The following is a 22,677-nucleotide window of genomic DNA, read 5'->3' on the forward strand; positions in this document are numbered from 1 at the left end:
ATCCAGCCCCACAGCCACCGCGTCCGCATGTTCTTTTGAGTACAGAGTCAGTTCAAACTCTTTTGGCGTCTGGGGGCGGCAGGCAAAAAGAGAGCCCTCCCCACAGACGCCGTACACAGCTGCGATAATAGCACCCGCAGATGGTTTCTCCACGCGCTCACATCCACCACAACAGTATGCGCCCTTGCAAAAACCCGCCAGGGGGGTCGGTCCAAATTCCTCATCCTTCTCTTACCTACACCACTCTCCTCCTCCACTACAATAACATTCTCTGCCTCCATGTTTTTTCCTTCCATTAAAACACAAACAGGACTCAGAAAGCAACAAAAAAGCAACAAAAAAACCCCAAAAGTCTCTCCCCTCCCCAAACAGAGCTAGGCTGAAGGGGAGGGCTTCAAAAATCAACCAAAAACACCAAAAAAACACAAAAAAACAAAGTCTAACTTAAGACAAACAAATCCTCTGTTCCTCTTCTTCTTCTCCTTCTTATAGAGAGAACAGCTCCGTCACCTCTTTTACAATGCTGCTTTTTTTCCCTTGCGTTTTTCTCTTCTTCCCACGTTCTCTCTCTTCACTGCCTTCGTCCCCGCTCTATTTCACTTCAGCCTTTCACTCTTGCTTCCTTCCAATGAGGACGGAGCTGAAAGGGCGCTATAGAGGATCGCTGTGGAGAGCTGCTGCGGTGCTTTGACATCTGAGCTCTGTGGAAAACGATCTCAATACAATTCTGAAAAACGCGACTCCCCGAACGCCAGCCGAACAAGTCTCCACAGCCGAAGCGCTGTGTCTCTTTTCAGCTGGCGATAAACCTTTCCTCGATCCTTTGCGGACTTGTAAAACTGTTCATGATCAGAATAAAAAACGCTCACGCTAATACACAAGCACCCGTGTCTCGCCAGAGCTGACAAATAAACAGACGGACAAGCCGCACTGCACTTGTGAACAGGGGAATGAGCGAGCGAGCGGGGATAGGGCGCCTCCTGCGCTTAAAAGCACCTGGTATTCCCAGGCTGTCTCCCATCCAAGTACTAACCAGGCCCATCCCTGTTCAGCTTCCAAGATCAGGCATGCTCAAGGGGGTGTGGCCGTAAGCTAGAGCAAAGCTCGCTGGCACCCCACTTATAGAGCGGACAGCTCTGTCACCTCTTTTACGACGCTGCTTTTTTTCCCCTGCGTTTTTCTCTTCTTCCCACGTTCTCTCTCTTCACTGCCTTCGTCCCCGCTCAATTTCACTTCAGCCTTTCACTCTTGCTTCCTTCCAATGAGGACAGAGCTGCGGGAGAAAGGGCGCTATAGAGGATCGCTGTGGAGAGCTGCTGCTGTGCTTTGACATCTGAGCTCTGTGGGAAACGATTTCAATACAATTCTGATAAACGCGACTCCCAGAACGCCAGCCGAACAAGTCTTGAAGTGGAAATCTAATAAGTAAATTGATTCTTAAAATGTAGAGAGCTTTGCAAGAAATATATTGGTGCTTTAAGATGTAGCGGTGAGGCTTAAATAATAAGGCAGAATTAAGTGTTTCTGAGCTTCCCAAATGAGGCCCCATTTCTCTGTTCATCTCTGTGGTGCAGCCACAGAGAAACTATTCATGCAAGATGTTTTCTTTTGATAAGGACAGCTCCCACAGGGGGATGCACTTAGCTAAGCCTGGCTATCATGATCAATGGTCATCCATTGGCGCCTATCTGTTTAGGGAGTGCCAGTTGGACATCTGGACTGCATTACTAAGTGTCAGGAGTAAGTGACTCATATCTCACCTTGATCAACCAATCAGGGACTGGTAGGGCCGAGTAACCCACGTGGGACTCTGATGCCCATGGAACTTTCAGCCAATCAATGAGCTGAAGTTCCTCCAGGTAAAACAGGCAACACAGAGAGCCTGGGAGATTGAGATTCAGATTCAGATTCAGACAAGATTCAGATTCAGATTCAACAATTCTAAAGGGAATTCAAAGGAGAATCCCAAGGGCAGGACATTCTCACAGCGCGCCTCCTGACCATCCTGAGACTCAGCCCGGACAACCACGGAACGGCCAGTGTGTCCGAGTGCCAGAACTTTCCTTTGTTCTAAGAGTCTAGAGTGGAGGTTGCCAGAGAGTAACCAGCAGCAGGCCTCGTGAACAGGTCGGAACTGTGGACAGCTGAATCACTATTCAGAACTAGCTCTTCATCAGGAACGAACCAGTCCTCTTCCTGACTTGCTGGGACCCACAGTCATCTTTTCTCCTGTGCACAAACTTTGCTAGTTAAGCCAACAGTGAGCATCAGCAGCGCACCGTCGCAAGCCGCACAGCACAGCCTGGCACGGAGCCAGAGAGCGCGGATTGGACAGCAACAGCCTGCAACTGTTTCTTTGTGCCCGCAGGAGATCTGAATCCCCAAAGATTGGATGAGTATTCAACTTCAATGCATTACAGCTCGAGAATTCAATTGTTATCCAAACCAGTTGATATCAATTTAATTCCTAAGAGTTATGTACTTGTTTGAGTATCTAATGTAGAAGTTGTAACCAAGTTCACTTTACGAAACGGTCTTAATGAATGATATACTGAATGTATGTCCTCTTGATATGTGTAACACTTTGTAACTGATTGAATATATACCTTTTGTATTCTGATAACCCTCTCGATAAGATCTGTTAGGTTTACATGCATATTCTATGTATTAATAAATGTATCCTCGTGTGTTAGTACCTGTGTGTGTGCGTTGTTTGAGTTATGTCGCATGGTTGGATTCTAAAGCCATCAAAAGAATCAACTTTGTGATTTACTGCTACAATTAATAATTGTCTCAGTTAATGCCCAAACCCTACAGAACTGGTGCCTTCAGAGACCCACTATGATTACATATTTGGCGTCCCTGGACCGGTTTTCCCTACATTATTTGGCGTCCCTGGGTCAGCTTAATCTACAAAGATAATATATTTCAAGGATGTAAATGCTGTGCTACAGTACGTGCAGAATTTTAGAAAACAGTGTATCAACAAAGTACACTGTTTAGGTTACTTTAGAAGACAATGTACCAAAACAATATATGCTTTCTGGGTCGTTAGAATTAGCTGAAAGTAACTGATTAGCTTTGAATAACAAATCTAGTGCTTCTTCTCTCGCTTTTTGATGTAATCAGTTTTCTCTTAGGGAAAGGACAAAGCGCTGAGCTTTTTTACAGCGCAACATCTTTTAAAAACCCTGTACTGCTTGTAACAAATTGAGTCTCTGGTTGCACTTTGCGAAGTGGCAGCAGGGCTTGCAATATTGAAATAAAGACCTTACTCAGGTGAGAACTCTCTCTTGTGGCTTCCTTGATAGTTCCATGACAATTTGGGGGCTCGTCCGGGATCAGAAACCTGAACGCGAACGGCTGCTGAAACTCCATCTGGACCCTGACAATTTTAGCAAAATTGGACGAACCTCAGAGGATAAATTGTTTATCCTTCCAGAGACGCGTCTGGAGAATTGGCAGCTGTCTGACGCCAGTAAGTGATCCTTAAAAATTAATAGTTTGAGAAGCGAGCCACAGGGGTGTTCTCACGTGGGTTTGATGAGTCTGGGACTCATATAAAGAACTTATCTTAACACAGACGTGTGTTTTTTGCTCTGCGGAGTAGTTGATGTGATAAGGTTCTAAGTAAGGCACCGATTGGTAAAAATGGGAAATTAAAATTCAAAGATGAAAATGGGACCGAGCAGTCCAGCAAAAGTACATGTACGACAAATTCAGAGAAACAATTATAGCCTGGGTTAGAGTAAAAAAAAAATAATTATGTTCATGAACTGTAAAGCTAGGGTAATAGGTGTAAGGGAACTTGCACATAATTTATATATGATAATTAGGGGCCCATAACTATGAAGGATCTTTGTAAGTGAATCAGAATGGACAGAGGAAAGTTGAATTAGGAAAAATAAGTTTTCTGAAGAAGGGGAAACTAAGAAGAGAAGGAGAAGAACGGAAAGAAAGCGAATTGGAAAGCTTATGTAATGGAAAGAGAAATCACAGAAATAATGGGAAGCTTCAAAAAAGACTAGTCTTGAAACTAAAGAACAGCAAGCTGCAGCTAAAGTCATGACCATGCCTTCTAAAAAGAAAAAGTCTCCACCAAAACTAGAAAGCGGTCCGGAGCCAAAGCCTTTTCACTTGTTCGTGAAATGCCAATGTGGACTTTAACAGGTCCAGAAGGAACTCCAGCATATGTACATTGACATTGGTCTCCTAGTGAATTATTTGCATTAGTTAAGTCTTTTCCTAAATTGCCTGATGACCGTAAAGAATTTCGAAGAAAGGCAAGCCTTGTTCTTGATTGTCTTAAGCCTAATTACAGTGACATAACCTTGTTGCTAGATTATATTGTTCCTAAAGGTTTACAACATCCTCTAAAAAGGAGGAGGCAGATTGGTGGATACGTGACCCAAATGATGAAGAAGTATCCATCTAAATTAAACCACACGGACATGGAGAGGAAAAGTTAGGCGACCGCTTCTAAAAAGAGGTAAGGACTCCTCTTTTCTAAAAAGTCCCTTGTCCTCTCCATGTTGCTGTGGTGCTGAAGCAAGTACAACAGAAAAATGAGTTAATGGTGTATGTGTTTTTAGATGCCTGTTTTGTGAAGGTGGGGTAGAAAAAAAGGGATTGCTGAAGGAATAGCGTCTCGCCCTGCCCGTGCGAAACAATCCAGGTGTTGCATCCTGGTACACGACTGCAGTACGGCTGAAGGTAGTAACTAGAACTGTACTCGCAGAAGAGCCGAAAATGGTAACTCGATTCAACTGTGTGTTTAAAGCCAGGATTTGGAACCTGGTCCGTGATCCTGAATTGTGATAGTTCGTCAGTTTGTCTCGACTGGGGGGTTCCGCGGGGCGCGTGGGAGACATGTAAATGGTTTGGTGTGAAGAAAAAAAAAAGTTTGATTAATCCAAAGTGAAACAAAGAAATATGTCGGACGGAATTTAGGCTGAACAGGAATGTAGAAAAGTGCATGAACATTTGGATAAAAATAAACAATATTTAGAGGAATATTTGAGAATTCAACAGAATATCATAGATGAGACACAAAAATCTCTGATGGAAAATCTAAAAGCAATGGCTGAACGAAACGAAGTTATATATGCAGAAAAAGAAAAAGCAAAAGAAGAAATAGAACGCCTTGAGAGAGAATCTGGGAGAAGGGTGGGAATTAGTGTGGAGATTTTTGAAAGAGCATTACCCACCGAAAACTGATTAGACAGCATGTCAGCAGAAGGAAGTGAGGATGTTTCAGATTTTACAGAAAGGTTTATAGCTTTATGGATATTATACTCGGGGTTAGCCGATGAGAAGGAAGTGAATGAAGATACTTCCACAGTAATAAAACAAATTTACTTGAGTGGGTTGATGTTGCTGATGATAAAACCTGATGTTGCCAAGAATGTACAACTATGCTTTCCTGATATTACGGACAGCGGAGACAGATTTGATTTAATAACTCGTGAAGCATGCATGCAGAAGTGCGAGCGCTGCAAATGGGGTAAAAAGACTCCCAAGGAGGAGAAAAGGGAGCCGCCAGTTTGTTGAAATTATTGTGCGACTTTAATGTTATACCGAGATATAAAACCCCAAAGACAAAACTACTAATAAGCTGGTGTACAGTTACTAAAAAAAAGGTGTTTTTTGGAGAAATTGTAAGAAAGAGGCTTGATTTCACAATTAAAGAACATGTCAGAAGCTGAAACGAGAGCCGTGCGTGAACTAACAGTTTTAATCTAGTAAACCCCTCTGTAGCCTTCCTAAATTTATCTCAGGATTTAAATAAAAGTGAAATAATCTTACAGTGTGCAGTAACTGGGGGACACAGGAGCACAGCTGTCCTGTTTTTAGACTAAAACAGCATAAAGATGTGATATAAAGTTTTCTAACGGGTAACAGGAGGCTACAGGAGAAGGGGTGCAAGGGTTGTGTTTAAAGCAAATATAAGCTGTCACAGTCTGCTTGGGAAAAGATGTACAGTTTCAACTACTGATGTGGGTGGGGGACACCCCAGACCTATTTTAGGCCCAGACTGCAGCATTTTATAAGGAATTACTGCATGAAATAGCATTTATGTAAACTAACTCAATAGAGTTATGTGATATTGTGATTGTTTTACCTAATTAGGGAATCCATAAGGCCGGGAAAAAGGAAAAAGAGGAAAAAAAGGAGTATAAAACCAACTACATGATAAAGCCAGGGTGAATGCCTTCTCAGAACGAGCTTGTCCAGTGACGTATTGGTTTAAGGGGGGTAGTGCAGTCTAAAGACAAAATTGCCTTGACCCCTGCAGCACAAACTGTTTTTGATGTTTTGAAACAAGCTTTCTTGCAGACACTGGCCCTGGACTGTATTCCCTCAGACTGATCATCTGCATGTAATCTGTCTGTAAGTGAAAGAAATGGGTTGTGAGCCATTGTGCTGGTGCAGGAGCATGGAGATAGGCATCGTCTGGTGGGTTATTATTATTCAGGACCCCTTGATGCGGTGGCCAAGGGGCCGTGTTTATGTGTTGTGCAGGCTACCTGCCTGGCTGTATAAACTGTGAATAATCTGGTGTAGAACTACCAGACTGAATGAAAATATTTAATTGAAACTTGTAAATATGCTAAATGGAAAATTGTAGCAATTTATATAGACTGTATATATACATTTGGTGTATGCTACAATTTTGGATGGCAGTGAAGGAATAGGGATTTCCCCAACATGGAAGGGACTCCAGTCAAGAATGCTGGGTTTGTCTCTGAACTGTTAGAAGCTTTGCAGCTACTGGCTGAAGTAGCTGTGGTAAAGTATAAATCACATAATAAAGAAATGTTTCCAGTAACTCGAGGGAACAACTTTGCAGATGTAGCTGTCAGGTGAGCAGTACTCGTAGAACAGGAGTCTGAGACCCCTGTGAGACCTCTGTTGGTGAAAAGGGGACAGCTACAGGATATTCAGGCCTCTAAAGCAGAGAAAAGGACATGGTTAGAAAAGAGTGTGGTGCTGCCAGCACACTGGACGCTCTGCATGCCCTCACAGCCTAATGCCCTTTGTAGCTCGACAAATGCACTCTGTCGGACACCTGGGTGGGGACCGTGTTTGAAGCAGTAGCCACTTATGTGGTAACTCAATGTGATGCTTATCAAAGGAACTCAACTACAGTTCAGGTGCAGGTGCTACAGCTCAAAAGGCCTGCTCCTGAGAAACCTTTCACGCAGTAGCAAATGTTTACAATTTACAATTGTAAAGGGAAACCTTGGCTCTTATCATCTGTTTTCCCAGTGGGTTGCTGTCACTGCCTCTGTGTCTACCAAACACTTGATGATGGAGATAAGCCCTCGGTGGGCACTGACCTACCGCTTGTATTATGATCAAGGGACAGGCTGTGGCTGGATTATTCGGGGTGAGATGGACTGAGATCACCCTCAGTCTGCTGGAACAGTGCAATGAAGGAACAGAACTCTAAAAGATCGACTAGACATCAGACTGAAGGAACGCCATGGAATGCGGGCTGGATCAAACAGAACTGTGTAATAGAGCCTGTTTGATATCATCACAAGCCAATCAACAAAACTTCCTGGAGGGATGAATTTGGCTAATGGATTGTTGAATTTGCTAATTCTCTATTGTAGTATTGTAGGTTGTTAATTGAAGTGGTGCATGGGGCTGGTGAACAGGTGCTGGACACTTGGAGACCTCCAGTAGAGGGAAGACACAACCTGATACCTGGCGAGTGGGTATGGTGAGGAAGATATACCCTGCCAGATGTTGCAACCCTGCTGGGAAGGACCATATCAAGTGCAACTGACTACCGACTCTGCCATCTGAGTGACAGGACGAGATCGCTGGATCTACGCATTGCGCCGACACCGAACCACTGCACCAGAGACTGAGTGAACATTAATTATTATATTGTAACTGTTTCTGTGTTTGTTGAGCTTCCTCAGTGGGGGCGACAGTGTACCTGTTAAGTGTAATGAGTTTTACTTTGATAAAATGGGGATATAGAATCAATACTTTATCAGTCAGCCACAAATAATAATCAGAGCTCATGTTGGGATTGTATTGCTATAAAAGATGCTCATGGGAGTAATCCCCTTTGATAGAGGTGATTATTTAGGTTTATTGGAATGGGTAAATAGCCCTGCTTTTAGTCTGAGTGTAACTCAGATATATTAGAATGGAAATAACCGTATGCTCCTTGCTATAATCGCAGTTTTAGGCCATTCTCTATTAGGGTGATAGACAGCTGTTTAGGTGAGCAAAGACTAAACAGTACTTGTATTCTAGACAATTATTAGCAAATGAATGACTTAGCAAAGCACATCTATGATGAAGAAAATTATATATCATAATTATAATCCAGATAATTGGGGCATTGGTGCATGGCTACAGTCTGTGCTAGGAACCTGGAGAGGGTCTCTGGTTCAATACATATTTGTGTGTCTGGTATTATTCGTTATGATCATACTGTTAATATCCTGCTTGAAAAACATGTGGACTAAAACTGCTGCTTCTGTGCTAATTGTACACCCTGAAGGGATCATGAAGGTCAAAAAATGATTTCATGGGAAAGGTTCTCTTATCTAGTGGCAGAACCTGATGGGTAGAACAATATGGTTTTAAGGGGGGTTACCCTTGAGACTGATTCCCATAGATGCACATTATTATTATGGTTTGTTTGTTCATAATAAGATGTTTTGCAGGAACGGACCAAAGAGAAATTTTACAACTTCAGCTAGAATTGTTCTGCAAAACGGCACAGCTGAGGCAGTGGAACAATGTGTAGATTTTTCTAAGAGTTATTACCCAGCTGTTGACCAATCTTGTAAAAAAACCCTTAGAAAAATGCTGGGCTCCAGCCCACAGGGATTTACCTGTGCTGTAAGAACTAATGCGTGAATAAGGAGACTGGATTCTGGTGAAAGACAGGAAAAAGAAATGGTGTTCGCTCAGGTGGAGGGGGTTGTGCCAGGTGCCCTGAATTCATGCTTCCCACTGTAAAAAGGTCACAAACGAACTGAGCAAAGAGCAGGAGTGATGTCTCCACAGGGATAGATGGGGATCACATGCTTGGGACTGATGTGCACAGCCTTTTTCCTTTTTATGTGGAAGCCTGTCACCCAGAAGCCCAGAAAGAGGAAGAATCTAAACGCGAAGCCTCTTTGTATACAAACTGGCTGAATGAAACTGATAATGAGGGGGGTATGAGTAATTTGTGGTACAAATTTATAAATCATACTGTAAAGTTAAAGAAATGTAATGCATCTTGTTATGTATGTGTTTTAATGCCTCATTCTACAGCCTCACCCATTTCTCTCCTGGTTAGAATCACTGTTTGGGCCAGGGGGAATGTTTTTATTTAAGTTACTAACACCGATTATAGTAGCTGTGATACTTGTCTTTCTGTTTTTGTGTTGCTGTACAAAATATATTATTCCAATGCTTTGAAATATGGTAATGAATATGTTTGCGCATCAGTATGTTCTGATAAGAACGCAAGAATCCGAAGTATGGGAGCCTCCTGGGAGTCCATATGAAGAATCTAACTTTTAATCATTTTCAAGAATAAAAAGGAGGGAATTGAAGTGGAAATCTAATAAGTAAATTGATTCTTAAAAATGTAGAGAGCTTTGAAAAAATATATTGGTGCTTTTAGATAATATATTTCAAGGATGTAACTGCTGTGCTACAGTGCGTGCAGAATTTTAGAAAACAGTTCGTCAACAAAGTACACTGTTTAGGTTAGTTTAGAAGACAATGTACCAAAACAATATATGCTGTCTGGGTCATTAGAATTAGCTGAAAGTAACTGATAAGCTTTGAATAACAAATCTAGTTTTTCTTCTCTCGCTCTATGATGTAATCTGTTTTCTCTTAGAGAAAGGGGAAGTTTTAGAAGGGACCAAGTGCTGACTTTTTTACAGCGCAACGTCTTATAAAAACCCTGTACTGCTTGTAACAAATTGAGTCTCTGGTTGCACTTTGCGAAGTGGCAGCAGGGCTCCCAATATTGCAATATTGAAATAAAGACCTTACTCAGGTGAGAACTCTCTCTTGTGGATTCCTTGATAGTTATATTTCCATGACACCGGGAACAGCATGGTTGTTCGCTGCCATATAGTCTAGCGGTTAGGGTTCCTGGTTTTCACCCAGGCGGTTCGACTCGGTTTTGCCTCCTGCTTTCCAAAAGATCAGCACCGTGTACGAAAGAGCCGCATTAAAACTACTCGAACGTGCAAAACGTGCGAGAAGAGGGGGCGCTTGTTTCCAACCGAAACTTCTCGCGTGTGAGACGAGCTTATCATCGCTGTGGGAGGGTTACTCTGGAAGACAGGGCTGACCTTCGGCAATAGGATTTATAGTCTCCAAGATGATATTTGCACTTTCTGGAGAGGCGATTTTCTCCACTTCAGTAGCCCGATTTCGTCGATTGCGTGGAGAGGGCTGTAGAATGTGGCGCCGCCTTTCCTGCTCCGTCCATGACAGGCGTGCTGGTCTCTGGAGAGAGAGCACGGTCCATCAGCGCACTCCAATAAAGGCACTGGAAGCAGCTGAATCGCATTGGCGAAGCTCAGCACTGGGCCGCTGGGCACGTCTTACCACCGTTTCCGTAGTGTAGTGGTTATCACGTTCGCCTCACACGCGAAAGGTCCCCGGTTCGGAACCGGGCGGAAACAGACATCTTTTGTCGCCAGGCACAAAAGGGGATTGGGGATTCGCCTAGCGCTGTGATCGAACAGACCCACTCACCTCTTAGTGTGGCGGGATCTGCACAGTGCATGTCACAGCGCATCCTGCTTTCACTTCAATGCGCGTCCTGATGTACCCCAGTCTCCCGCGTGACAGGTGGGGACAGGTGACAGGTCCTATACTAACAAGGAAGACATCGCTCTCTCCAACCCCCGGCATCGTGTCCCGACCCACCGTGCTGGAAGCCGACGCGTGCTGTGATCCCTTTACGGAGCAGAAATGACAACCGAGGAGCCGAGAGATCATTTCAGCATTTCGCGTCTGAACGGAAAACACAAACGACCCACTCGGAATGACTTGCCTTTGACGCTTTTCAAAGTGTTCTTTGTGCACGACGACTGCGCCGCCTAGCAGCAACAGGGGTTTATGGCAGGAAAGGGGGTTAACTGATAAGGATTCCAGATGTGAGGGGGCATAATCTTAAACTGACCATTTGGCCAGGGTCTCTTAACTGGCCAAATATCATGACCCCCCCCTTACCATAACACCGAATGACGTCTGAAGCAGCAAGCAAGGACTATATAACCTAAAAGTTTGTACCGGCACATCGAACAATACTTCGGTTTTGTTGTTTCTTGCGGGAAACAAGACTTCGGCTTTATTGTTCCTTGCATGCAATACACTCATCTGTTTTACTTCATCTCAGGATCCAGAACCTTATTCCTTCTGTTACAACAAATTTGGCGTAGTCGGCGGATGCTCCAGAAGGCGCAGAACTTCCCATCCGCAGGAGAGACGGTCAGCGCTCACATTACTAAGAGGTAAGGAGTCCTCTTTTTTATTAAAAAAAGTCCCGACTCTCTCTGATTGATTGGTAAGTCTCTGCTCCCTGCGAGAATCGCCTGAGATGACGGAGTAAACGTGAGTTCCTGAATTCATCTGGCCCGGGGAAGACACCGGTGTATGTAATGGGTGGTTTGCTGTAAGCCCAGAATTTGGTCTGGCAGGCGGTCCACGGTATTGTGTACAGGCGTTCAAAGCTGGTGTAGGCGTCCCACACTGACAGATTGAAGAAACTGAGTCTCTTTAGTCTGAAGGGAGTGTCTCACACTGACAGGCTGGAGGAACTGAGTCTCTTTAGTCTGAAGGGAGTGTCTCACACTGACAGGCCGGAGGAACTGAGTCTCTTTAGTCTGAAGGCAGTGTCTCACACTGACAGGCCGGAGGAACTGAGTCTCTTTAGTCTGAAGGGAGTGTCTCACACTGACAGATTGAAGAAACTGAGTCTCTTTAGTCTGAAGGGAGTGCCTCACACTGACAGGCCAGAGGAACTGAGTCTCTTTAGTCTGAAGAGATTGTCTCACACTGACAGATTGAAGAAACTGAGTCTCTTTAGTCTGAAGGGAGTGAACCCAGGTGCCCTGTGCTGAGCCAGGATCAGGGTGGAGTGGCGATTGCCATGATCCGGCGAGCACAAAGCTTCATCAGCTGCCCTTTGCCACAGGAGGTAAGAGGATGTCCAGTGATGACGTGCTTCCCTGTCCGTCGTGGCAGTGAATGGGTCCTGGTTACAGGACCTCTAAAAAAGGAAATAAAGACTGAAATCAGATCCGACCCACCATGCTGCCACGGCGACGGTGCACTGTCCAGTGAAAGTGGCAGCCTGTCCCTGGACTGTGGGTGGAAACTGGAGCACCTGGAGGAAACCCCCACAGACCAGGGAGAGAACATGCAAACTCCACACAGACAGCACCCACACCCCAGGTCCAGCACTGTGAAGCATGCCCGACGATGCGGAAGGGCTTTTACAAATGAGTGTGTAACTCACACTGGTGCCCAGGATGGCCTGCTACCGGAACGCAACCTAATTTTCTTAATACAGTTTGTTCGAAGCGGTTCGCAGGAGCTGGAGGTGAGGACTGAGCTGGGGTCCAGTGTGCGAGAGTGACTGCTGATGTCGGTTGTGTGTGTGTGTGTGTGTCTGGATCATTGTGAGCACCATCAGGTTTGTGTATTTGTTTAAACAAGAGGACGTCTCTGTGCGGGTCTGACTCTGTGTGAAGGTGCAGCTCTAACTGTGTCTATCTCTCTAGCTGTGAGCGCGCGGGCCTGTCTATCTCTACAATGCATGAGGGGCTAAATCTGCCTCCGAGAACCCGACTTTTCAGAAGAAAAATCTATGAAAAGGCACGGCCTGGCCCTCTTCTCTTGCTCCCGACGTATAACACACTGGGGGATGAAGCTGGTGTCTTCAGCTGTAACCCTAGCTATTTATGCAAACAGCTCTTTTATGAAAAGCAGCTCTAGGCCTAGACAAGAGGAACAGATAAGACAAATCTTGGACTTATGACTTATTCAAAGCAGACTGAGTGCTGCTTTACTGTATGTAGGAGCCACAGATGAAGAATGAGCTATTTAAGGAAATCAGGAGTGTGAGAGAGGGACTGTGTGCTTTTCCTCCCAAATAGAAGGCTTGTGGTTCTTTATGCTTTTCTGCACAGGCTGCCAACGTTTGGTTCTTGGTTTGAATGCTCGAGTTGTCAGGCTGGTGTTTTTTGTTCCTGTTGGAGCCCATAATTGTGAACAAGGCGCTTGAGGACTGAAGCTGCGGGGCCCCAAACTGGACTGAAGCTGAGGGACCCCAGACCCCAGTCTGGACTGAAGCTGAGGGACCCCAGACCCCAGTCTGGACTGAAGCTAAGGGACCCCAGACTGGACTGTGGAAAACTTTCACATTATCTCCACCTGAGTCCTCAGACCGTCTGCATGACCTTGTATTATTAAGTATTATTTTAAGGTCCTGTGATGATCGTAAAGATGGGGGGGGTCACTAAATAAACCCTTGACATTCATCTGTATTGTAATTTTTGTTCTTTTGTTAAGCATCAATAAAAAAATTAAAAAAAAATCTGTTCAGCTTTTGTTTTTTTCCCTCCCCCCCCACCAAAACGAACGAACAGAGTCTGTCCTTCTCTTTCATCCCGGAGAGTTTGTGATTGATGGATTGAGGCCGAGAGCTGCATGCGCGCCACACTGAATGGATCAGCGTGTGTCTACCCTTCACCGACAGGTGTGTACAAAGGGCAGGGACTTAATCAACGCGAGCTTATGACCCGCGCTTACTGGGAATTCCTCGTTCATGGGAAATAATTGCAATAATTGCAATCCCCGATCCCCATCACGCATGGGGTTCAGCGGGTTACCTGAGAAGGACAGACTCTGGGCATCACAGACCTGTTATTGCTCCATCTCGTGTGGCTGAACGCCACTAGTCCCTCTAAGAAGTTGGACGCCGACCGCACGGGGCCGCGTAACTAGTTAGCATGCCGGAGTCTCGTTCGTTATCGGAATTAACCAGACAAATCGCTCCACCAACTAAGAACGGCCATGCACCACCACCCACAGAATCGAGAAAGAGCTATCAATCTGTCAATCCTTTCCGTGTCCGGGCCGGGTGAGGTTTCCCGTGTTGAGTCAAATTAAGCCGCAGGCTCCACTCCTGGTGGTGCCCTTCCGTCAATTCCTTTAAGTTTCAGCTTTGCAACCATACTCCCCCCCGGAACCCAAAGACTTTGGTTTCCCGGACGCTGCCCTGCGGGTCATGGGAATAACGCCGCCGGATCGCGAGTCGGCATCGTTTATGGTCGGAACTACGGAACAAGGTTGCTGCTGGGAGAGGTGTGAGTGGGGCCAGCAGGGGGCGCTCTCACCCTGTGGTCTGTGTGGGTCCTGATGCCCCAGTATAGTGACGGGGGACACTGGACTGTAAACAGGCGCTGTCCTTCGGACGAGACGTCAAACCGAGGTCCTGACTCTCTGTGCTCATTAACAATCCCGGGGTGTCTCTGGAGAAGATTAGGGGTGTTACCCCAGTGTCCTGGCCTGATTCCCCCCCTGGTCTTTACCCATCATGGCCTCCTAATCACCCCCCTCTCTGAACTGGCTCCATCCCTCTGCTCTCCTCCCCACTGGATCCCCCTGACCTGGGAAGAGCTCTGAGGGGAGGGTCCAGACTTATTAATTATTATTATTATTCGTGCTGCACTGGGCTCCTGTCCTGGCAGTGAGAGGGGGACTCTGTGATCAGTACAGATACTCATGACTGTATAATAATACACGATAGAAATGGAACACAGGGTAGTGCTGTAGTCCCTTCGAAACGTTTTGAACTGCCAGAAGAAGTTTTCACAACCCGGACTCGTGAAGGTACAGGTCTTCTCCCATCGTCCGGAGCAAGGTGTATCGTGTCCTGGTGATTTCTCCCGTTTCGAATGGAGTTTAATGTCGCATTTCTAGTTTATTAGAGAGAGGCACTGAACTTTGGGGAACGTGACATCCACCCAGTATTACTAGTAGGTTGATAAATATAAATGTTCTTTTTCCCCCCGTATTATACCTCGCGAAATATAATATGTGTGTGTGTCCTGTGATGGACTGGTGTCCTGTCCAGGGTGTGTGAGTGTGTGTGTCTGTGTGTCCTGTGATGGACAGATGGTACCCAGCCATGAGACACTGGCTGTGATGGACTGGTATCCTGTGAAGGACTGGTGTCCTGTCCAGGGTGTGTGTGTGTCCTGTGATGGACTGGTGGATCACAATATTAATTCTCCTCCTTGATTCCCTCCTTCATCGCCAGAGTGAAAGCGGGACACGGCAGTAAAAGCTCAGCCCTGTGGCTGGTGGTCCTCTTGGCCACACGGGGGCGCTGTGGCTCCACGGGGGGGGGTTATGTTCAAGTCTCGCTGGGAATCGCACCGACGCGGCGGAGTTCGTGAACGTCCCAGACACCAAGAAAACGAGAGAGAGAAAAAAGGTCGTTTTCGGGGTTCAAGAAGCAACCCCGAGATTCAGGGAGTTTCCCCGCTGAGCTTACTCTGCCGAAAACACGCAGGTTTTATTTTTTTCCCGTGTCCCCCCTCACACAGGCCGTTTCTGTAGCGTGAAGTTGTGTTTTTTTGCGCAACGGTCGGTGAGGGGCGAAATTTAATTTATTTTTTTCCCACGGTCTGAAACAGAAACAACCGGGTGGTGTTGTAGAGAGGTCGACGTGCCTGGTTTTCCTCGTTTGCGAAGCCCGTTTTTTTTTTGGGGGGGGGGGTCGTGAGGTCCCACGCAGCGCTCGGAAAAGAAAATGGCGTTTCTTTTCCCCGCAGGACGGGGGGGGGACCTGTGTTTTTTGGACGTGGCGTGGCCCGAAATTTACGCCCTTGGGCGCTAGAGGGGGGTGGAGGTTGGTCTTTCTTTGATTTGGGGGTCGGGGGGTGGGGTGCTAATTTCACTGAACCAAACCCCACGGAAACCCGTGTTGGACGTGGGGGTGCTGAATGCGCCCTCGACGTGATTTTGTCTTTAAATTCAAGTGCAGCTTTTGTCACCCTTGGGCCGGAAACACCTGGACCCGTTTCCCCTGCCTGTCCGAGGTGGCGACTACCGGGGTCGTACAGGGACACCCGGCTGGCCGCCGAGAGTTGGAAAAATAAAATGTCCACCCAAAAAAAAAGAGCAACCGTGAAAAATGTCGGCCATTTTTGTTTCGCGGCCGAGCCGTGAGCGCGTTTGGGGCGACGTCACGGAGGCGTCACAATGAGCCGCCTGACGTCACAGAGCGGCGGATTCTAGCGGGGGGCGGCGCCGGAGCCCCGTGAGCTCAGAGGAGTGAAGAGAGAAGAGGAGGAAAGCGCTATATAGTCTTTTCTAAATACGTGTTTCTTCCAATAAAGTTACTTCGACTTAGATCGTTAGTTTCAGCTTCAGAATCGCTCTTCAGAATCCCCGTGAAATCGGTAAGTCAGTCAAAAGCGCCGCTGGCGAGAAATAACAAAATAAGTGGAGAAATAAGTTGTTTTTTTTACCGTTACTCCACTCTTATGGGTGTGATCGTGCTGTAAAAAGATATTGAGAGGAGGTGCACCTCTACACAGAGAGTGGTGGGGGTGGGGAACAAGCTGCCCAGCCCTGTGGTTGAAGCCGATACCCTGGCTTCTCTCCAGACACAGCTGAGTGAGCTCCTCCAGTCAGGACAGGAGGCTCTTCTGTACACCGAGGGTGGCGGGGGTGTGGAACAAAGCTGATACCCTGGCTCCTGTCCAGACAGAGCTGGGTGAGCTCCTCCAGTCAGGACAGGAGGCTCTTCTGTACACAGAGGGTGGCGGGGGTGTGGAACAAAGCTGATACCCTGGCTTCTCTCAGGACACAGCTGGGTGAGGTCCTCCAGTCAGGACAGGAGGCTCTTCTGTACACAGAGGGGGGCGGGGGTGGGGAACAAGCCGCCCAGCTGTGTGGCTCCGCCCCCTCCCCTCCCCTCTGTGACTCTGCTTGTCTCGGCAGGACGATGGACCGACAGAGATGCCGCACGGCCGTGCGCGGTCGCAGCAGGACCCAGGCCCGGCGAGGCGTCGTAAGTCCACCCCTCCCGCCCGCCGTCCACAGGGTCGCAGGTCCATTATAGCCTTCTGAGAGCACAGATTGCCTCTGAACGTCCCAGACTCTCACTGGACACACTGTAGAGACTACCCAAGGCCCCTAGTCTCGACACGACTGGGCTGGGCTATTTGGTCAGAGCTGTCTCGGAGATGGGCTGTTTGGCGTCTTCACAGGTCACACCGGTCAGGCCGAACCCGGACTGGCAGCGGGAGAGGTCCCGGCCCAAGTCCCGGTGCTTTTCCGTAAGTCTGACCCGGTCGCCTTCCGCGAGACTGGACCGGCGGCCCTGTGGTGGGCCCGGTGCCCCACATCTACCCTACAGCTCCCAACTCTGACCCCTAAACTCCCGATACCCTACAGCTCCCCACACTGACCCCTAAACTCCCGATACCCTACAGCTCCCCACACTGACCCCTAAACTCCCGATACCCTACAGCTCCCCACACTGACCCCTAAACTCCCGATACCCTACAGCTCCCCACTCTGACTCCTAAACTCCCGATACCCTACAGCTCCCCACACTGACCCCTAAACTCCCGATACCCTACAGCTCCCCACACTGACCCCTAAACTCCCGATACCCTACAGCTCCCCACACTGACCCCTAAACTCCCGAAACCCTACAGCTCCGCACACTGACCCCCACAGTCCTGATGGCCGAGAGGTCTCTGCTTGCTGTAGTGATTGAGTGAGCTCTGTGGACCTGACCTTTGTCTTGTGTCCTCGTTTCCAGCGTCTCCTAGTGGTCCTGCATTTCACACGACCTGAAGGTGAGATCTGGGGAGGAGACAGAGCACCCCCTAACACCCCTGAGCTGGGTTACAGGGTAAGACAGCTTCTTACTGTTGGACACACCTGTCCACACTCTTACTGGACACACTGGACAAACTCGCCTGTCCAGACTCTTACTGGATACACTGGACACACTCACCTGTCCAGACTCTTACTGGACACACTGGACAAACTCACCTGTCCACACTCACCTGTCCAGACTCTTACTGGAGACACTCTCACTGGACACACTGTCCACACTCACCTGTCCACATTCTCACTGGACACACTGTACATACTCACCTGTCCACACTCTCACTGGACACACTGTACACACTCACCTGTCCACACTCTCACTGGACACAGTGTACACACTCACCTGTCCAGGCGTAGTCTGTGCTCCTCATCCCCCCTGCGTTGTGTCTCCCCCTCTCCCCGCTGGACAGAATCCTGTGGTGTCTTCGTGTCTCCCCGAGCTCGTCCAGAAGCTGGAGAGGGCGGCCGAGCTGCAGCTGGAGCTCCCGGGGTCGCCCGGCTCGTCCCGCTCGGGCTCGTCCGGCTCGTTCCGCTCGGTGTCCCCCCCCTCCTCGCCCGAGAGCCCCCTCCGCTCCCCGCCCCCGGCCCCCCCCTCCGGCCCCCTCAGGCCCCTGACCGCCCCACCCCGCCGCCCCCCCTTCCTCGCCGCCATGCCCCTCGAGCCCCCCCTGCTGCCCGGGGCGGTGCCCCTGCCCCTGCCCCCGCCCGTCCTGCCCCCCATCGCCCGCCCGGCCCCGCCAGGCCCCGCCTGGGGCTCCCCAGTTCGGAGGGCAAGGAGAGAGGCCGAGATGTCTGACGAGGCAAGTGGGGCAGAGTCCGTCTGTCCGTCTGTCCGCCCATCTGTCCGTCTGTCCATCTATCCTTCAGTCCATCTGTCCCTCTGTCCATCTGTCCTTTTCTCTATCCTGTCCTTCTGTCTTTCTGTCCTTTTCTGTGTCCATCTGTCTTTCTGTCCTTTTCTGTCTTTCTATCCATCACTCTATCTATCCTTTTCTCTGTCCATCTGTCCTTCTGTCCATCTGTCTTTCTGTCCTTTTCTCTGTCTTTCTGTCCATCTGTACTTCTCTCTTTCTGTCTTTCTGTCCTTCTGTCTGAGTCTCTCTTTTTCTCTGTGTCTGTCCCTCTCTCCCTGTCTCTCTCCCTGTGTCTTTCCATGTCTCCCTGCTCTCTGTCTGTCCTGCGTTGTCCCAGCTGGGTCTGTCTCCCTGTGTCTCTCCGTGTGTCCCCCTGCTCTCTGTCTGTCCTGCGTTGTCCCAGCCGGGTCTCTCTCCCTGTGTCTCTCCGTGTGTCTCCCTGCCTGTCTGTCCTGCGTTGTCCCAGCTAGGTCTCCCTCCCTCCTCTCTCTCTCCGTGTGTCTCCCTGCTCTCTGTCTGTCCTGCATTGTCCCAGCTAGGTCTCCCCCCCTCCTCTCTCTCTCCGTGTGTCTCCCTGCTCTCTGTCTGTCCTGCGTTGTCCCAGCTGGGTCTCTCTTCCTGTGTCTCTCCGTGTGTCTCCCTGCTCTCTGTCTGTCCTGCGTTGTCCCAGCTAGGTCTCCCCCCCGCCTCTCTCTCTCTCCGTGTGTCTCCCTGCTCTCTGTCTGTCCTGCGTTGTCCCAGCTGGGTCTCTCTCCCTGTGTCTCTCCGTGTGTCTCCCTGCTCTCTGTCTGTCCTGCGTTGTCCCAGCTGGGTCTCTCTCCCTGTGTCTCTCCGTGTGTCTCCCTGCTCTCTGTCTGTCCTGCGTTGTCCCAGCTGGGTCTCCCTCCCTCCTCTCTCTCTCCGTGTGTCTCCCTGCTCTCTGTCTGTCCTGCGTTGTCCCAGCTGGGTCTCTCTCCCTGTGTCTCTTCGTGTGTCTCCCTGTCTGTCCTCTCTGTCTGTCCTGCGTTGTCCCAGCTGGGCCTGTCTCCTCTGCTCTCTGACTTCAGCTCTGTTCGCCGATGTCCTGCCAGCCCGTCTCTCTCTCAGCCTGTCTCTTGACTTGAGGAAGAGGAGGTGGAGACAGCTCTTCCGGCAGGAGAGAGGAAGGAGGTCAGTGCTGGTCCCACCCTGCCCCCTGTCCTGTCTGTGGTGGAGTTTCGCCGTCTTGTCTGTCCCTGGGTCTCAGTGTCTCTCTCTCTTTCAGCCCTGTCTGTCAGTGTCTCTCTCGGCCTGCTGTCTGCCTGTCCCTGCCTCTCTGTCTCTCTCTCTTTCAGCCCTGTCTGTCAGTGTCTCTCTCCTCCTCCTCTCTGTCCTCAGTGTGTCTCTCTCCTCCTCTCTGTCCTGTGGTGTCCAGTGGGTCAGTATTAGTGGGCTACACCCAGGCTCACTCACTGCGAGTGTGGTCTCAGCAGAGTCTCTGTGCTCTTGGGACACTTGACTCACCTGTCTCTCTCTTTCTCTCCCTGTGCTGTCCCTCTCCTGCCCCCTCTCTCCCTCTTTGGACTCCAGCTGGAGGAGGTCCAATCACCACCTCCTCTGAGACAGCAGAAAAAGAAGGTGGGTAATGCTCTGATCCTCTCTTTACTCCTGTCTAGTGTCCAGTCAGTGTGTCTGTATGAACCCCTCTCTCTCTTAGTGTAGTGTTCATGTCCTGGAGTGTCCAGTCAGTGTGTCTGTATGAACCCCTCTCTCTCTCAGTGCAGTCTTCATGTAATGGAGTGTCCAGTCAGTGTATCTGTATGAACCCCTCTCTCTCTCAGTGCAGTGTTCATGTACTGGAGTGTCCAGTCAGTGTGTCTGTATGAACCCCTCTCTCTCTCAGTGCAGTGTTCATGTACTGGAGTGTCCAGTCAGTGTGTCTGTATGAACCCCTCTCTCTCTCAGTGCAGTGTTCATGTACTGGAGTGTCCAGTCAGTGTGTCTGTATGAACTCCTCTCTCTCTCAGTGCAGTGTTCATGTCCTGGAGTGTCCAGTCAGTGTGTGTGTATGAACCCCTCTCTCTCTCAGTGCAGTGTTCATGTCCTGGAGTGTCCAGTCAGTGTGTCTGTATGAACCCCTCTCTCTCTCAGTGCAGTGTTCATGTCCTGGAGTGTCCAGTCCGACTCTTAACGTGACTCTCCTGTCTCTGCTTCAGAAGCGCCGATGCGTCTTTTTGATGTCCCTGAGCTGCGTGTCGGTGGAGACAGAAGATCAGGACGAGCCGATGGAGGCGGCGGAGACCGTTGCTCAGGAGAGGAAGAGAGAGGGAGAAGAGGAGCAGGCTGCCGGGAAGGACAAGAAGAGGAAGAGGAGGGGCAGGTGAGCAGACAGGGGGGCGCCGCCCGGTCATGTCTGTGATTCAAGGAGGAGTCTCCTCTTGCTGTTTGATGTCATGGTGACGTCTGTGTCTATGTCCCTCACACCTGCAATAACAATATACTTTCCAGGTTACTTTCCTGGTTCTGTGCCTGCTAAGATCTGGACTGGACTGGACTGGACTGGACTGGACTGGACTGGACTGGACTGGACTGGAGCTGAGGGACACCAGACGACTGGACTGGAGCCTAGGGACACCAGACTGGACTGGACCGGAGCTGAGGGACACCAGACTGTGCTGGACCGAAGCTGGGGGACCCCAGTCTGGACTGAAGCTGAGGGACCCCAGACTGCTGGGCCGAAGCTGAGGGACCCCAGTCTGTGCTGGACTGAAGCTGAGAGACCCCAGACTGTGCTGGTCTGAAGCTGAGGGACCCCACACTGGACTGCACTGGAGCTGAGGGACACCAGACTGGACTGGACTGGAGCTGAGGGGCCCCAGACTGGACTAGACTGGAGCTGAGAGGCCCCAGACTGGACTGGACCAAAGCTGAGGGACCTCAGGCTATGCTGTACCGAAGCTGAGGGACCCCAGACTGTGCTGGACCGAAGCTGAGGGACCCCAGACTGGACCGAAGCTGAGGGACCCCAGTCTGTGCTGGACCGAAGCTGAGGGACCCCAGACTGTGCTGGACCGATGCTGAGGGACCCCAGTCTGGACTGAAGCTGAGGGACCCCAGTCTGTGCTGGACCGAAGCTGAGGGACCCCAGACTGGACCGAAGCTGAGGGACCCCAGTCTGTGCTGGACCGAAGCTGAGGGACCCCAGACTGTGCTGGACCGATGCTGAGGGACCCCAGTCTGGACTGAAGCTGAGGGGCCCCAGACTGTGCTGGACCGAAGCTGAGGGACACCAGACTGGATTGGACTGGAGGTGAGGGACACCAGACTGGACTGGACTTTTGTAAAGCATCAATAAAATGTTTTTAAAAAAAATCTGTTTAGCTTTTGGTTTTTTCCCTCCCCCCCCCCAAGGCTGCTGCTGGGAGAGGTGTGAGTGGGGCCAGCAGGGGGCGCTCTCACCCTGTGGTCTGTGTGGGTCCTGATGCCCCAGTATAGTGACGGGGGACACTGGACTGTAAACAGGCGCTGTCCTTCGGATGAGACGTCAAACCAACTCTCTGTGCTCGTTAACAATCCCGGGGTGTTTCTGGAGAAGAGTAGGGGTGTTACCCCAGTGTCCTGGCCTGATTCCCCCCCTGGTCTTGACCCATCGTGGCCTCCTAATCACCCCCCCTCTCTGAACTGGCTCCATCCCTCTGCTCTCTTCCCCACCGAGAGCTGCTGTGTGCTGAGCGGACTGGAGCATCATCCAGGTGGGGGCTGCACACTGAGGGGGGCTGGAGGGGATCCCCCTGACCTGGGAAGAGCTCTGAGTGGAGGGTCCAGACTTATTCATTATTATTATTATTATTATTATTATTCGTGCTGCACTGGGCTCCTGTCCTGGCAGTGAGAGGGGGACTCTGTGATCAGGACAGATACTTATGACTGTATAATAATACACGATAGAAATGGA

The 22,677-nt window shown here is 49.4% G+C and overlaps 1 long non-coding RNA gene and 1 other non-coding gene across 2 annotated transcripts; both read left to right on the forward strand.

Moving 5' to 3' along the window:
- The first annotated feature begins 10,594 nt into the window (after positions 1-10,594).
- Positions 10,595-10,667, forward strand: trnav-cac (transfer RNA valine (anticodon CAC)). Its single transcript has one exon. It is a non-coding gene; the product is annotated as a tRNA-Val (tRNA).
- A 9,636-nt stretch (positions 10,668-20,303) lies between these two features.
- Positions 20,304-21,876, forward strand: LOC138243219 (uncharacterized). Its single transcript, XR_011192047.1, has 3 exons — positions 20,304-20,360; positions 20,939-21,102; positions 21,231-21,876. It is a non-coding gene; the product is annotated as an uncharacterized lncRNA (long non-coding RNA).
- The last annotated feature ends 801 nt before the right edge of the window (positions 21,877-22,677 follow it).

This window comes from Lepisosteus oculatus, chromosome 14, assembly GCF_040954835.1.
Source record: "Lepisosteus oculatus isolate fLepOcu1 chromosome 14, fLepOcu1.hap2, whole genome shotgun sequence".
NCBI lineage: Eukaryota > Metazoa > Chordata > Actinopteri > Semionotiformes > Lepisosteidae > Lepisosteus > Lepisosteus oculatus.